Source organism: Schistocerca americana, chromosome 1, assembly GCF_021461395.2.
Source record: "Schistocerca americana isolate TAMUIC-IGC-003095 chromosome 1, iqSchAmer2.1, whole genome shotgun sequence".
NCBI lineage: Eukaryota > Metazoa > Arthropoda > Insecta > Orthoptera > Acrididae > Schistocerca > Schistocerca americana.
Window position 1 is genome coordinate 44472089 of NC_060119.1, and position 13591 is coordinate 44485679.

A 13591-nucleotide genomic window follows, 5' to 3' on the forward strand; every position below is an offset into this window, starting at 1 on the left:
CAGATGGTGTAAGTTGGTAAGAAAGCTTTCTGCAGCTCCTTACAGTTCTTCTTCATCTAGGGTAGAAAGTATGGGATGCATAAACAGCTGTGCGCTAACTATGTCTACAGATGGTGAATGTTATAAATGGTTCTTTCTGCAAGTTCCTTACAGTCCTCCTTCATCTAGGATAGAAAGTAAGGGAGACATATACAGCTGTGCACAAACTGTGACTACAGATGGTGAATGTTGGAAAGGTGCTGTCTGCAGTTCCTTCCAGTTGTTATTCATCTAGGGTAGAAAGTAAGGGTCACATGTACAGCTGTGCGATAATTATTTCTACAGATGTTGAATGTTGGAAATGGTGCTTTCTGCAGCACCTTACAGTTGTTCTTCAACTAGAGGAAAAAGGAAGGGAGACAAGTATAGCTTTGCGCTAACTATGTCTACAGATGGTGTTTATTGTAAATGGTGCTTTCTGCAGCTCCTTACAGTCCTTCTTCATCAAGGGTAGAATGTATGGGAGACACATACAGGAGTGCGCTAACTATGACTGGAGCTGGTGAATGTTGGAAATGATGCTTTCTGATGCTCCATACAGTTCTCCTTCCCCTAGGGTAGAAAGGACGGGAGACATGTACAGCTGTGCGCTAGTAATGTCTACAGATGGTGAATGTTGGAAATGGTGCTTTCGGAGGCTCCTTACAGTTATTCTTCATCAAGCGTAGAAAGTAAGGGAGGCATTATCAGGTGTGCGCTAACTATGTCTACAGATGGTGAATGTTGGAAATGGTGCTTTCTGAGGCTACTTACAGTTCTTCTTCATCAAGGGTAGAAAGTAAGCGAGACATGGTCAGATGTGCGCTAACTACGTCTACAGATGGTGAATGTTGGAAATGGTGCTTTTTGAGGCTCCTTACAGTTCTTCTTCATCAAGGGTAGAGAGTAAGGGAGACATGGTCAGATGTGCGCTAACTATGTCTACAGATGGTGAATGTTGGAAATAGTGCTTTCTGCAGCTCCTTAAGGTCCTCCTTCGTCTAGGGTAGAAAGGAAGGGAGCCATGTACAGCTGTGCGCTAGTAATGGTTACAGATGGGGAATGTTGGAAATGGTGCTTTCTGAGGCTCCTTACAGTATTCCTTCATTAAGCGTAGAAAGTTCGGGAGGCAAGGTCAGGTGTGTGCTAACTCTGTCTAAAGATGGTGAATGTAGGAAATGGTGTTTTCTGCAGCTCCCTACAGTTCTCCTTCACCGAGGGTAAAAAGTAAGGGAGACATGTACAGCTGTGCGCTAACTATGTCTACAGATGGTGAATATTGGAAATGGTGCCTTCTGAGCTCCTTACTGTTCTCCTTCATCTTGGGTAGACAGTAAGGTAGACATGTACAGCTGTGCGCTAACTATGTCTACAGATGGGGAATGTTGGAAATGGTGCTTTATGGGGATCGTTCCAGTTCTTCTTCACCAAGGGTAGATTGTAAGTGAGACATGTTCAGGTGTGCGCTATCTATGACTAGAGGTGGTGAATGTTGGAAATGTTGCTTTCTGCAGCTCCTTACAGTTCTTCTTCATCAATGGTAGAATGTATGGGAGACACATACAGGAGTGCGCTAACTATGACTGGAGCTGGTGAGTGTTGGAAATGATGCTTTCTGATGCTCCATACAGTTCTCCTTCACCTAGGGTAGAAAGTAAGGGAGACATGTACAGGTTTGTGCTAACTATGTCTACAGTTGGTGAATGTAGGAAATTGTGCTTTCTGAGGCTCCTTACAGTTCTTCTTCATCAAGGATAGAAAGTAAGAGACATATGTACAAGTGTGCGCTGACTCAGTCAACAGATGGTGAATGTTGGAAAAGGTGCTTTCTGGAGCTCATTACTGTTTTCCTTTACCTAGGGTAGAAAGCAAAGGGAGTCATGTACAGCTGTGCACTAACTATATCTACAGAACGTGAATGTTGGAAATGGTGCTTTCTGCAGCTCCTGACAGTTCTTCTTCATCAGGGGTAGAAAGTAAGTGAGACATGTACTGGTGTGAGCTATCTATGTCCAGAGATGGTGAATATTCGAAATGGTGCTTTCTGCAGCGCCTTACACTTCTCCTTCACCTAGGGTAGAAAGTAAGGGATTCATGTACAGGTATACGCTAACTCTGCCAAGAGATGTCGAAAGTTGGAAATTGTGTTTTCTGCAGATGCTTACAGTTCTCCTTCACCTAGGGTAGATAGTAAGGGTGACATGTACTGGTGTGCGCTAACTATGTCTACAGATTGTGAATGTTGGAAATGGTGCTTTCTGAGGCTCCTTACAGTTCTCCTTCATCAAGGGTAGAAAATAAGGGAGACATGGTCAGATGTGCGCTAACTATGTCTAGAAATGGTGAATGTTGGAATTGGTGCTTTCCGCAGCTCCTTACAGTCCTCCTTCACGTAGCGTACAATGTAAGGGAGACATGTACAGCTATGGGCTAATTAAATCCACAGAAGGTGAATGTTGTAAATGGTTCTTTATGCAGCTCCTTACAGCTTTTCTTCTCCTAGGGTAGAAAGTAAGGGACACATGTACAGGTGCACTCTAACAATGTGTACACATGGTGAATGTTTTAAATGGTGCTTTCTGCAGCATGTTACAGTTCTTCTTCACGCGGGGAAGAAAGTAAGGGAGATATGTACAGCAGTGCGCTGACTATGTCAACAGATGGTGAATGTTGGAAATGGTGCTCTCTGAGGCTCTTTACAGTTCGTCTTCATCAAGGGTGGAAAGTAAGGAAGACATGGTCAGATGTGCGCTAACTATGTCTACAGATGGTGAATGTTGGAATTTGTGCTTTCCGCAGCTCCTTACAGTCTTCCTTCACCTAGGGTAGAAAGGAAGGGAGACATGTGCAGCTGTGCGCTAATAATGTCTACAGATGGTGAATGTTGGAAATGATGCTCTCTGAGGCTCCTTACAGCTCTCCTTCATCAAGCGTAGAAAGTAAGGGAGGCAAGATCAGGGATGCGCTAACTATGTCTAAAGATAGTGAATATAGGAAATGGAGCTTTCTGCAGCTCCCTACAGTTCTCCTTCACCGAGGGTAGAAAGTAAGGGAGACATGTACAGCTGTTCGCTAACTATGTCTACAGATGGTGAATATTGGAAATGGTGCCTTCTGAGCTCCTTACTGTTCTCCTTCACCTAGGGTAGTGAGTAAGGTAGACGTGTACAGCTGTACGCTATGTCTACAGATGGTGAATGTTGGAAATGGTGCTTTCTGAGGCTCCTTACAGTTCTTGTTCATCAAGGGTAGAAAGTAAGGGAGACATGGTCAGATGTGCGCTAACTGTGTCTACAGATGGTGAATGTTGGAAATGGTGCCTGCTGAGGCTCCTTACAGTTCTTGTTCATCAAGGGTAGAAAGTAAGGGAGACATGGTCAGATGTGCGCTAACTGTGTCTACAGATGGTGAATGTTGGAAATGGTGCCTTCTGAGCTCCTTACTGTTCTCGTTCACCTAGGGTAGTGAGTAAGGTAGACGTGTACAGCTGTACGCTAACTATGTCTACAGATGGTGAATGTTGGAAATGGTGCTTTCTGAGGCTCCTTACAGTTGTTGTTCATCAAGGGTAGAAAGTAAGGGAGACATGGTCAGATGTGCGCTAACTGTGTCTACAGATGGTGAATGTTGGAAATGGTGCTTTCTGAGGCTCCTTACAGTTCTTGTTCATCAAGGGTAGAAAGTAAGGGAGACATGGTCAGATATGCGCTAACTGTGTCTACAGATGGTGAATGTTGGAAATGGTGCCTTCTGAGCTCCTTACTGTTCTCCTTCACCTAGGGTAGTTAGTAAGGTAGACGTGTACAGCTGTACGCTAACTATGTCTACAGATGGTGAATGTTGGAAATGGTGCTTTCTGAGGCTCCTTACAGTTCTTGTTCATCAAGGGTAGAAAGTAAGGGAGACATGGTCAGATGTGCGCTAACTGTGTCTACAGATGGTGAATGTTGGAAATGGTGCCTTCTGAGCTCCTTACTGTTCTCCTTCACCTAGGGTAGTGGGTAAGGTAGATGTGTACAGCTGTACGCTAACTATGTCTACAGATGGTGAATGTTGGAAATGGTGCTTTCTGAGGCTCCTTACAGTTCTTGTTCATCAAGGGTAGAAAGTAAGGGAGACACGGTCAGATGTGCGCTAACTGTGTCTACAGATGGTGAATGTTGGAAATGGTGCCTTCTGAGGCTCCTTACAGTTCTTGTTCATCAAGGGTAGAAAGTAAGGGAGACATGGTCAGATGTGCGCTAACTGTGTCTACAGATGGTGAATGTTGGAAATGGTGCTTTCTGAGGCTCCTTACAGTTCTTGTTCATCAAGGGTAGAAAGTAAGGGAGACATGGTCAGATGTGTGCTAACTGTGTCTACAGAAGGTGAATGTTGGAAATGGTGCCTTCTGAGCTCCTTACTGTTCTCCTTCACCTAGGGTAATGAGTAAAGTAGACGTGTACAGCTGTAAGCTAACTATGTCTACAGATGGTGAATGTTGGAAATGGTGCTTTCTGAGGCTCCTTACAGTTCTTGTTCATCAAGTGTAGAAAGTAAGGGAGACATGGTCAGATGTGCGCTAACTGTGTCTACAGATGGTGAATGTTGGAAATGGTGCTTTCTGAGGCTCCTTACAGTTCTTGTTCATCAAGGGTAGAAAGTAAGGGAGACATGGTCAGATGTGCGCTAACTGTGTCTACAGATGGTGAATGTTGGAAATGGTGCCTTCTGAGCTCCTTACTGTTCTCCTTCACCTAGGGTAGTGAGTAAGGTAGACGTGTACCGCTGTACGCTAACTATGTCTACAGATGGTGAATGTTGGAAATAGTGGTTTCTGAGACTCCTTACAGTTCTTGTTCATCAAGGGTAGAAAGTAAGGGAGACATGGTCAGATGTGCGCTAACTGTGTCTACAGATAGTGAATGTTGGAAATGGTGCTTTCTGAGGCTCCTTACAGTTCTTGTTCATCAAGGGTAGAAAGTAAGGGAGACATGGTCAGCTGTGCGCTAACTGTGTCTACAGATGGTGAATGTTGGAAATGGTGCCTTCTGAGCTCCTTACTGTTCTCCTTCACCTAGGGTAGTGAGTAAGGTAGACGTGTACAGCTGTACGCTAACTATGTCTACAGACAGTGAATGTTGGAAATGGTGCTTTCTGAGGCTCCTTACAGTTCTTGTTCATCAAGGGTAGGAAGTAAGGGAGACATGGTCAGATGTGCGCTAACTGTGTCTACAGATGGTGAATGTTGGAAATGGTGCTTTCTGAGGCTCCTTACAGTTCTTGTTCATCAAGGGTAGAAAGTAAGGGAGACATGGTCAGATGTGCGCTAAATGTGTCTACACATGGTGCTTTCCGCAGCTCCTTACAGTCTTCCTTCACCTAGGGTAGAAAGGAAGGGAGACATGTGCAGCTGTGCGCTAGTAATGTCTACAGATGGTGAATGTTGGAAATGATGCTCTCTGAGGCTCCTTACAGCTCTCCTTCATCAAGCGTAGAAAGTAAGGGAGGCAAGATCAGGTGTGCGCTAACTATGTCTTAAGATAGTGAATATAGGAAATGGAGCTTTCTCCAGCTCCCTACAGTTCTCCTTCACCGAGGGTAGAAAGTAAGGGAGACATGTACAGCTGTTCGCTAACTATGTCTACAGATGGTGAATATTTTAAATGGTGCCTTCTGAGCTCCTTACTGTTCTCCTTCACCTAGGGTAGTGAGTAAGGTAGCCGTGTACAGCTGTACGCTAACTATGTCTACAGATGGTGAATGTTGGAAATGGTGCTTTCTGAGTCTCCTTACAGTTCTTGTTCATCAAGGGTGGAAAGTAAGGGAGACATGGTCAGATGTGCGCTAACTGTGTCTACAGATGGCGAATGTTGGAAATGGTGCTTTCTGAGGCTCCTTACAGTTCTTGTTCATCAAGGGTAGAAAGTAAGGGAGACATGGTCAGATGTGCGCTAACTGTGTCTACAGATGGTGAATGTCGGAAATGGTGCCTTCTCAGCTCCTTACTGTTCTCCTTCACCTAGGGTAGTGTGTAAGGTAGACGTGCACAGCTGTACGCTAACTATGTCTACAGATGGTGAATGTTGGAAATGGTGCTTTCTGAGGCTCCTTACAGTTCTTGTTCATCAAGGGTAGAAAGTAAGGGAGACATGGTCAGATGTGCGCTAACTGTGTCTACAGATGGTGAATGTTGGAAATGGTGCCTTCTGAGGCTCCTTACTGTTCTTGTTCATCAAGGGTAGAAAGTAAGGGAGACATGGTCAGATGTGCGCTAACTGTGTCTACAGATGGTGAATGTTGGAAATGGTGCTTTCTGAGGCTCCTTACAGTTCTTGTTCATCAAGGGTAGAAAGTAAGGGAGACATGGTCAGATGTGCGCTAACTGTGTCTACAGATGGTGAATGTTGGAAATGGTGCCTTCTGAGGCTCCTTACTGTTCTTGTTCATCAAGGGTAGAAAGTAAGGGAGACATGGTCAGATGTGCGCTAACTGTGTCTACAGATGGTGAATGTTGGAAATGGTGCTTTCTGAGGCTCCTTACAGTTCTTGTTCATCAAGGGTAGAAAGTAAGGGAGACATGGTCAGATGTGCCCTAACTGTGTCTACAGATGGTGAATGTTGGAAATGGTGCCTTCTGAGCTCCTTACTGTTCTCCTTCACCTAGGGTAGTGGGTAAGGTAGATGTGTACAGCTGTACGCTAACTATGTCTACAGATGGTGAATGTTGGAAATGGTGCTTTCTGAGGCTCCTTACAGTTCTTGTTCATCAAGGGTAGAAAGTAAGGGAGACATGGTCAGATGTGCGCTAACTGTGTCTACAGATGGTGAATGTTGGAAATGGTGCCTTCTGAGGCTCCTTACAGTTCTTGTTCATCAAGGGTAGAAAGTAAGGGAGACATGGTCAGATGTGCGCTAACTGTGTCTACAGATGGTGAATGTTGGAAATGGTGCCTTCTGAGCTCCTTACTGTTCTCCTTCACCTAGGGTAGTGAGTAAGGTAGACGTGTACAGCTGTACGCTAACTATGTCTACAGATGGTGAATGTTGGAAATGGTGCTTTCTGAGGCTCCTTACAGTTCTTGTTCATCAAGGGTAGAAAGTAAGGGAGACATGGTCTGATGTGCGCTAACTGTGTCTACAGATGGTGAATGTTGGAAATGGTGCTTTCTGAGGCTCCTTACAGTTCTTGTTCATCAAGGGTAGAAAGTAAGGGAGACATGGTCAGATGTGCGCTAACTGTGTCTACAGATGGTGAATGTTGGAAATGGTGCCTTCTGAGGCTCCTTACAGTTCTTGTTCATCAAGGGTAGAAACTAAGGGAGACATGGTCAGATGTGCGCTAACTGTGTCTACAGATGGTGAATGTTGGAAATGGTGCCTTCTGAGCTCCTTACTGTTCTCCTTCACCTAGGGTAGTGAGTAAGGTAGACGTGTACAGCTGTACGCTAACTATGTCTACAGATGATGAATGTTGGAAATGGTGCTTTCTGAGGCTCCTTACAGTTCTTGTTCATCAAGGGTAGAAAGTTAGGGAGACATGGTCAGATGTGTGCTAACTGTGTCTACTGATGGTGAATGTTGGAAATGGTGCTTTCTGAGGCTCCTTACAGTTCTTGTTCATCAAGGGTAGAAAGTAAGGGAGACATGGTCAGATGTGCGCTAACTGTGTCTACAGATGGTGAATGTAGGAAATGGTGCTTTCTGAGGCTCCTTACAGTTCTTGTTCATCAAGGGTAGAAAGTAAGGGAGACATGGTCAGATGTGTGCTAACTGTGTCTACAGAAGGTGAATGTTGGAAATGGTGCCTTCTGAGCTCCTTACTGTTCTCCTTCACCTAGGGTAATGAGTAAGGTAGACGTGTACAGCTGTACGCTAACTATGTCTACAGATGGTGAATGTTGGAAATGGTGCTTTCTGAGGCTCCTTACAGTTCTTGTTCATCAAGGGTAGAAAGTAAGGGAGACATGGTCAGATGTGCGCTAACTGTGTCTACAGATGGTGAATGTTGGAAATGGTGCTTTCTGAGGCTCCTTACAGTTCTTGTTCATCAAGGGTAGAAAGTAAGGGAGACATGGTCAGATATGCGCTAACTGTGTCTACAGATGGTGAATGTTGGAAATGGTGCTTTCTGAGGCTCCTTACAGTTCTTGTTCATCAAGGGTAGAAAGTAAGGGAGACATGGTCAGATGTGCGCTAACTGTGTCTACAGATGGTGAATGTTGGAAATGATGCTTTCTGAGGCTCCTTACAGTTCTTGTACATCAAGGGTAGAAAGTAAGGGAGACATGGTCAGATGTGCGCTAACTGTGTCTACAGATGGTGAATGTTGGAAATGGTGCCTTCTGAGCTCCTTACTGTTCTCCTTCACCTAGGGTAGTGGGTAAGGTAGATGTGTACAGCTGTACGCTAACTATGTCTACAGATGGTGAATGTTGGAAATGGTGCTTTCTGAGGCTCCTTACAGTTCTTGTTCATCAAGGGTAGAAAGTAAGGGAGACATGGTCAGATGTGCGCTAACTGTGTCTACAGATGGTGAATGTTGGAAATGGTGCCTTCTGAGGCTCCTTACAGTTCTTGTTCATCAAGGGTAGAAAGTAAGGGACACATGGTCAGATGTGCGCTAACTGTGTCTACAGATGGTGAATGTTGGAAATGGTGCTTTCTGAGGCTCCTTACAGTTCTTGTTCATCAAGGGTAGAAAGTAAGGGAGACATGGTCAGATGTGCGCTAACTGTGTCTACAGATGGTGCTTTCTGAGGCTCCTTACAGTTCTTGTTCATCAAGGGTAGAAAGTAAGGGAGACATGGTCAGATGTGCGCTAACTGTGTCTACAGATAGTGAATGTTGGAAATGGTGCTTTCTGAGGCTCCTTACAGTTCTTGTTCATCATGGGTAGAAAGTAAGGGAGACATGGTCAGATGTGCGTTAAATGTGTCTACAGATGGTGAATGTTGGAAATGGTGCTTTCTGAGGCTCCTTACAGTTCTTGTTCATCAAGGGTAGAAAGTAAGGGAGACATGGTGAGATGTGCGCTAACTGTGTCTACAGATGGTGAATGTTGGAAATGGTGCTTTCTGAGGCTCCTTACAGTTCTTGTTCATCAAGGGTAGAAAGTAAGGGAGACATGGTCAGATGTGCGCTAACTGTGTCTACAGATGGTGCTTTCTGAGGCTCCTTACAGTTCTTGTTCATCAAGGAACGAAAGTAAGGGAGACATGGTCAGATGTGCGCTAACTGTGTCTACAGATGGTGAATGTTGGAAATGGTGCTTTCTGAGGCTCCTTACAGTTCTTGTTCATCAAGGGTAGAAAGTAAGGGAGACATGGTCAGATGTGCGCTAACTGTGTCTACAGATAGTGATTTGTTGGAAATGGTGCTTTCTGAGGCTCCTTACAGTTCTTGTTCATCAAGGGTAGAAAGTAAGGGAGACATGGTCAGATGTGCGCTAACTGTGTCTACAGATGGTGAATGTTGGAAATGGTGCTTTCTGAGGCTCCTTACAGTTCTTGTTCATTAAGGCTGGAAAGTAAGGGAGACATGGTCAGATGTGCGCTAACTGTGTCTACAGATGGTGAACGTTGGAAATGGTGCTTTCTGAGGCTCCTTACAGTTCTTGTTCATCAAGGGAAGAAAGTAAGGGAGACATGGTCAGATGTGCGCTAACTGTGTCTACAGATGGTGAATGTTGGAAAAGGTGCTTTCTGAGGCTCCTTACAGTTATTGTTCATCAAGGGTAGAAAGTGAGGGAGACATGGTCAGATGTGCGTTAACTGTGTCTACAGATGGTGAATGTTGGAAATGGTGCTTTCTGAGGCTCCTTACAGTTCTTGTTCATCAAGGGTAGAAAGTAAGGGAGACATGGTCAGATGTGCGCTAACTGTGTCTACAGATGGTGAATGTTGGAAATGGTGCCTTCTGAGCTCCTTACTGTTCTCCTTCACCTAGGGTAGTGAGTAAGGTAGACGTGTACAGCTGTACGGTAACTATGTCTACAGATGGTGAATGTTGGAAATGGTGCTTTCTGAGGCTCCTTACAGTTCTTGTTCATCAAGGGTAGAAAGTAAGGGAGACATGGTCAGATGTGCGCTAACTGTGTCTACAGTTGGTGAATGTTGGAAATGGTGCCTTCTGAGCTCCTTACTGTTCTCCTTCACCTAGGGTAGTGAGTAAGGTAGACGTGTACAGCTGTACGCTAACTATGTCTACAGATGGTGTACGTTGGAAATGGTGCTTTCTGAGGCTCCTTACACTTCTTGTTCATCAAGGGTAGAAAGTAAGGGAGACATGGTCAGATGTGCGCTAACTGTGTCTACAGATAGTGAATGTTGGAAATGGTGCTTTCTGAGGCTCCTTACAGTCCTTGTTCATCAAGGGTAGAAAGTAAGGGAGACATGGTCAGATGTGCGCTAACTGTGTCTACAGATGGTGAATGTTGGAAATGGTGCTTTCTGAGGCTCCTTACAGTTCTTGTTCATCAAGGGTAGAAAGTAAGGGAGACATGGTCAGATGTGCGCTAACTGTGTCTACAGATGGTGAATGTTGGAAATGGTGCTTTCTGAGGCTCCTTACAGTTCTTGTTCATCAAGGGTAGAAAGTAAGGGAGACATGGTCAGATGTGCGCTAACTGTGTCTACAGATAGTCAATGTTGGAAATGGTGCTTTCTGAGGCTCCTTACAGTTCTTGTTCATTAAGGGTAGAAAGTAAGGGAGACATGGTCAGATGTGCGCTAACTGTGTCTACAGATGGTGAATGTTGGAAATGGTGCTTTCTGAGGCTCCTTACAGTTCTTGTTCATCAAGGGTAGAAAGTAAGGGAGACATGGTCAGATGTGCGCTAACTGTGTCTACAGATGGTGAATGTTGGAAATGGTGCCTTCTGAGCTCCTTACTGTTCTCCTTCACCTAGGGTAGTGAGTAAGGTAGACGTGTACAGCTGTACGCTAACTATGTCTACAGATGGTGAATGTTGGAAATGGTGCCTTCTGAGGCTCCTTACAGTTCTTGTTCATCAAGGGTAGAAAGTAAGGGAGACATGGTCAGATGTGCGCTAACTGTGTCTACAGATAGTGAATGTTGCAAATGGTGCTTTCTGAGGCTCCTTACAGTTCTTGTTCATCCAGGGTAGAAAGTAAGGGAGACATGGTCAGATGTGCGCTAACTGTGTCTACAGATGGTGAATGTTGGAAATGGTGCTTTTTGAGGCTCCTTACGGTTCTTGTTCGTCAAAGGTAGAAAGTAAGGGAGACATGGTCAGATGTGCGCTAACTGTGTCTACAGATGGTGAATGTTGGAAATGGTGCTTTGTGAGGCTCCTTACAGTTCTTGTTCATCAAGAGTAGAAAGTAAGGGAGACATGGTCAGATGTGCGCTAACTGTGTCTACAGATGGTGAATGTTGGAAATGGTGCTTTTTGAGGCTCCTTACAGATCTTGTTCATCAAGGGTAGAAAGTAAGGGAGACATGGTCAGATGTGCGCTAACTGTGTCTACAGATAGTGAATGTTGGAAATGGTGATTTCTGAGGCTCCTTACAGTTCTTGTTCATCAAGGGTAGAAAGTAAGGGAGACATGGTCAGATGTGCGCTAACTGTGTCTACAGATGGTGAATGTTGGAAATCGTGCCTTCTGAGCTCCTTACTGTTCTCCTTCACCTAGGGTAGTGAGTAACGTAGACGTGTACAGCTGTACGGTAACTATGTCTACAAATGGTGAATGTTGGAAATGGTGCTTTCTGAGGCTCCTTACAGTTCTTGTTCATCAAGGGTAGAAAGTAAGGGAGACATGGTCAGATGTGCGCTAACTGTGTCTACAGATGGTGAATGTTGGAAATGGTGCTTTCTGAGGCTCCTTACAGTTCTTGTTCATCAAAGGTAGAAAGTAAGGGAGACATGGTCAGATGTGCGCTAACTGTGTCTACAGATGGTGAATGTTGGAAATGGTGCTTTCTGAGGCTCCTTACAGTTCTTGTTCATCAAGGTTAGAAAGTAAGGGAGACACGGTCAGATGTGCGCTAACTGTGTCTACAGATGGTGAATGTTGGAAATGGTGCTTTCTGAGGCTCCTTACAGTTCTTGTTCATCAAGGGTAGAAAGTAAGGGAGACATGGTCAGATGTGCGCTAACTGTGTCTACAGATAGTGAATGTTGGAAATGGTGCTCTCTGAGGCTCCTTACAGTTCTTGTTCATCAAGGGTAGAAAGTAAGGGAGACATGGTCAGATGTGCGCTAACTGTGTCTACAGATGGTGAATGTTGGAAATGGTGCCTTCTGAGATCCTTACTGTTCTCCTTCACCTAGGGTAGTGAGTAAGGTAGACGTGTACAGCTGTACGCTAACTATGTCTACAGATGGTGAATGTAGGAAATGGTACTTTCTGAGGCTCCTTACAGTTCTTGTTCATCAAGGGTAGAAAGTAATGGAGACATGGTCAGATGTGCGCTAACTGTGTCTACAGATAGTGAATGTTGGAAATGGTGCTTTCTGAGGCTCCTTACAGTTCTTCTTCATCAAGGGTAGAAAGTAAGGGAGACATGGTCAGATGTGCGCTAACTGTGTCTACAGATGGTGAATGTTGGAAATGGTGCCTTCTGAGCTCCTTACTGTTCTCCTTCACCTAGGGTAGTGAGTAAGGTAGACGTGTACAGCTGTACGCTAACTATGTCTACAGATGGTGAATGTTGGAAATGGTGCTTTCTAAGGCTCCTTACGGTTCTTGTTCATCAAGGGTAGAAAGGAAGGGAGACATGGTCAGATGTGCGCTAACTGTGTCTACAGATGGTGAATGTTGGAAAAGGTGCTTTCTGAGGCTCCTTACAGTTCTTGTTCATCAAGGGTAGAAAGTAAGGGAGACATGGTCAGATGTGCGCTAACTGTGTCTACAGATGGTGAATGTTTGAAATGGTGCTTTCTGAGGCTCATTACAGTTCTTGTTCATCAAGGGTAGAAAGTAAGGGAGACATGGTCAGATGTGCGCTAACTGTCTCTACAGATGGTGAATGTTGGAAATGGTGCTTCTGAGCTCCTTATTGTTCTCCTTCACCTAGGGTAGTGAGTAAGGTAGACATGTACAGCTGTACGCTAACTATGTCTACAGATGGTGAATGTTGGAAATGGTGCTTTCTGAGGCTCCTTACAGTTTTTGTTCATCAAGGGTAGAAAGTAAGGGGTGACATGGTGAGATGTGCGCTAACTGTGTCTACAGATGGTGAATGTTGGAAACGGTGCTTTCTGAGGCTCCTTACAGTTCTTGTTCATCAAGGGTAGAAAGTAAGGGAGACATGGTCAGATGTGCGCTAACTGTGTCTACAGATGGTGAATGTTGGAAATGGTGCCTTCTGAGCTCCTTACTGTTCTCCTTCACCTAGGGTAGTGAGTAAGGTAGACGTGTACTGCTGTACGCTAACTATGTCTACAGATGGTGAATGTTGGAAATGGTGCTTACTGAGGCTCCTTACAGTTCTTGTTCATCAAAGGTAGAAAGTAAGGGAGACATGGTCAAATGTGCGCTAACTGTGTCTACAGATGGTGAATGTTGGAAATGGTGCTTTCTGAGGCTCCTTACAGTTCTTGTTCATCAAGGGTAGAAAGTAAGGG